The sequence below is a fragment of the Otolemur garnettii genome, unplaced genomic scaffold (genome assembly GCF_000181295.1).
Source record: "Otolemur garnettii isolate 467f Iridium unplaced genomic scaffold, OtoGar3 scaffold00152, whole genome shotgun sequence".
In the NCBI taxonomy this organism is placed as follows: Eukaryota; Metazoa; Chordata; class Mammalia; order Primates; family Galagidae; genus Otolemur; species Otolemur garnettii.
The window spans coordinates 1547399-1551617 of record NW_003852547.1 but is presented as its reverse complement, the minus strand read 5'-3'; positions in this window follow the sequence as shown (position 1 = coordinate 1551617).

The window sequence follows — 4219 nt, the reverse complement described above, 5'->3', positions numbered from 1 at the left end:
GTGATACTTTGCTAAGAAGAACATTTTCCAGCTCCATCCATGTGAACATGAAGGATGCAAAGTCTCCATCTTTCTTTATGGCTGCATAGTATTCCATAGGTCTCATTTCTAAGTATCCCTGCTACCCATTCTCATATTCAACAAATACGTCATCATTTTCCAGCAGTAAGTTACTACTGAGTGAAAAAAACTTAATTAAGTAAAAAGAGAAAATGGCTCAGCGCCTATGGCTAGAGTCGCTAGGGAGCAAGCCACATACACCAGAGATGGCAGGGTCGAGCCCACCCCAGGCCTGCCAAACAGCAACGACAACTACAGTTTAAAAATAGCCGGGCGTTGTGGCAGGCGCCTGCTGTCCCAACTACTTGGGAGGCTGAGGCAGGAGACTTGCTTAAGCTCAGTTTGAGGTTGCTGTGAGCTGTGACGCCTACCGAGGGTGACATAGTGAGACTCTGTCTCAAAAAAAAAAAACTGAAAAGAGAAAAGACAGAACAAGTCCTTACGCAGGATGTACCTGGGACTAAGCTGTAGCAAGCCAAGAACTTTCTAGTTTCTCCTTCCTCTTCTTTCCAAATTTGGGGGCGGCGAACTAGCACAATTGAGTCTACCCACATAAAAACGGCAGAGAACACCATAAGGCACCCGTGCAGGATCACTCAATCCTTCCCTTCAAAGAAAAAAAAGAAAAGAAAAACAGTAAGAGTTCGGGAAAAGCTGATTCTCCTAATAGATGTGACAGAAGGGCCATGGCTTTCTCCTTCATCCATGACCTTATTTCTCTCTTCACTGGGGTCTCCAATAAAAGGAGCACTTGTGCGGCAATTACTGTATCAACAGCAAAAGCCAACTTGTTATCAGGGGCCACCACTACGCTTTCCAAACGTATTGTCTCATTGAATTCTAATTACATCCCTACCCAGAAACTACTATCTTTATTGACATTTTACAGATGAGAAACTAGAGCGCAGAGATAATAAATAACCGGCTCTGGATCATACCGACACAAGTAGCGCTGCTCGGTAAGTGCGGGAGGACAGATGAGGGAATATGAACTTCCACCCTCCACCTTTCTGCCTCCGCCGGCGGCCGCGACTTCTCCATCCTAACACTGACAGCCGGGTAGCGGTTAGTCCCACGCTCAGGCTGAAAATGCGCGGAGTGGTAACCTGGGCGCAGTGTTGACTCACCTCCCGAACTGAAAGACGGCGGCGGCCTTAGTTTCCCGGGGCGGAAGTAGCTCTCAGGCCCCAGAGCCCCCGAACTACATTTCCCAGAAGGCGCGAGCGGAACGGGCGCCACAGCCCGCCCCCTAGACGGCCCATTTACTACCTGACTACACCTCCCAGAAATCCAAGAGGCGGAAGAACCCTCTGTGCCCCGCCCCCTTAGAGATTAACAGCCAGCCCGGTGAGAGCACAAAAACAAACAACAAAAAGAACAAAAACAAAACCGAAAGAAAACCTCCTGTCTTCCCGACGTGGTGCCTCACCCCTGTACTCCCAGCACTTGGGAGGCTGAAGCGGGTGGATTTCCTGAGCTCACGGGTTCGAGACCGGCCTGACCCAGAGCGAGACGCACTCCCGCCCTGTAAAACTAGTAGGGTGTTTTGGAGGGCGCCAGTAGTCCCAGCTACTCAGGAGGATGAAGCAAGAGAATTGCTTCAGCCCAGGAGTTGGAGGTTGCTGTGAGCTATGATGATGCCGCGACACTCTACCCAGGGCAAGAGTGAGATGCTGTCTCAAAAATAATAATAATAAAAGAGAAAAGAAAACTAATTTTACATAAAAAGAATGAAAGACCAAAGGTGGGGGGAAGCAAGGAGTCAGAATATATTGTCCACTTTTGTTATTTGCACCAATAATTCAGAACTTGCCAGCTGCAGATAACTAGACAATGCATAAAAACACAAGGTTTGGGCTCAGCGCCTATAGCTCAACCGGCTAAGGCGCCAGCCACGTACACCTAAGGTGGCGGGTTCAAATCCCCAGCCCGGACCCGCCAAACAACAATGACGGCTGCAACCAAAAAACAGCCGGGCGTTGTGGCGGGCGCCTGTGGTCCCAGCTACTTGGGAGGCGGAGGCGGGAGACTCGCTTGAGCCCAGGAGTTGGAGGTTGCTGTGAGCTGTAATGCCATGGCACTCTACCCAGGGGGGACAGCTTGAGGCTCTGTCTCAAAAAAAAAAACAAAACACAAGGTTTGTTAAAGACTTGAATGACCAACTTCTCAAAGCAATTGAGACCATCATAATTATTCCTCAGGGAGTTTCTGAATTTGAAAGATGAACGAATGTTTTACTTTAATGTGTAAGGCATGGTTTAGGGGACGCCGAGAGTCAGGTGACCTCTGAGCAAGATGATCTGCAGCCCAGGGGTGGACCTTGGGCCATTCGTCCGCAGGTGCTCCTTGTGGAGAAAGAGCCCAAGCCTTCAGCATGTAGTCATTTAATTACTCCCCTCACCTGTGTTGTACAGTCTCAATAAAAGTCTAGTGCAGATGTTGCTTCAGGCTACCCTGCTAAGAAGGGCTAGCCCGCCTCCTACAAGCTTGTACTTCTAATCCCTGTCACACCTGCTTCCTTCCTGCTGTGATCGAGACCAGGGCCACAAGAGCCCAAGGGGTTGCGACAGCATAGTCATCGTAGAGCATTAAAATTAGCTGAGTGTGGTGGCACACACCTTCCAGCTACTTGGGAAGCTGAGGTGGAAACATCACTTTTTTTTTTTTTTTTCTTTGAGACAGAATCTCACATTGTCACCCTCAGTATGCCTGTGGCATCACAACTCACAGCAACCTCAGACTCTTGGGCTCAAACAATTCTCTTGCCTCAGCCTCCCAGGTAGCTGGGACTATAGGCTCCCGCCACAACGCCTGGCTATTTTTAGAGACGGGGGTCTCGCTCTTGCTCAGGCAATCCACTGCCTCGGCCTCCCAGAATGCTAGGATTACAGGCATGTGCCAGGCATTAAGCTGAAGTGGAAACATTACTTTCTTATACACCTAGTACTGTGTTTCCCTAAAAATAAGCCCTAGCAGGATTTCTATGCATTTGTTAAATATAAGCCCTACCCCGATAAGACCTAGTGATGGGATAGCTGCATAGCCACACCGTGCATTTTGGCGTGGAGCAGTAAGGAAGACTGGAATACCTTTTATCTGCCACAGCTCCTTTCTCCGAGCCCTTTGCACTTGCACAGGTGCACGTGTGGTAACCTTGTCACAGGCATCCTATTGCGCATGTGTGAACGGCTAAGGGCAAGGAGTTCATGCATCACTGGCGTCAGCCCCACCAAGGTCGGCTTCCCCTGTCAGGTTCCAGAAGAAGATGACTTAACTGTATTTGAATAAATGTAGATTGTTGTATTATACTTAATAAAGATAAGACATCCCCTGAAAATAAGCCCTAGTATGTCTTCTTGAGAAAAAATAAATATAAGACAGTGTCTTATTTGGGGGGAAACATGGTATCTTCCTGGACCTATTCTAAACTATTTAGATTCTGGGAACTTCACTATCTTTTCATCACAACTTCTTAAAGTAAATACTATGATTTCTTCTGTTTTACTATTAAGAAACTAGATGCAGAAAAAGGTTAAATAATTTATCCCCTGTTACTAAGTTATTATGTATTAGAGACAGGTTTCAAAATTTGGCATTTGACAGCCAGAGCCTGAGTACTAACCACTACATTAACCACATCTTGTATAACAAACATGAACAGAATATTTAACTTCAATCAACTATTTTTCCTTTCTGATGCCACAGAGATATCTCCTAAGATGGTAAGTCTATTATTTTCAAGTATCTATCTTGTGCCCTTAAGGTCCAGTGCTTTACCAAGTCAAACAGGAATCTTCCAATGCTGTTTCCCTTGTCAAACCCACTTTCCATTCTACATGCCCACCATAGCAAATCGTTTGTACTCCAGGAAAAAAAAAGCCTCTAACTCTTTCTATCTACTGTTTCTTCCTTCCTTTTCACATATTCCCTGCTACAGTGAGAATTCTTGTGGGTTTTTGTCTTCTAGATTAATAAAACAATGTGCAGTGGCCCAGATTATAAACATGGGATCAGATCGCCTAACTTAAAATACTAGTTCTGCCATTTCTTCTAATAATTTTTTCATCTGTAAAATGGAGGTCATAATAGGGTTGATACAAGGAACAAAGAATAAATACTTGCCAAGAACTACCAACTTGGCTCGGCGCCTGTGGCTCAA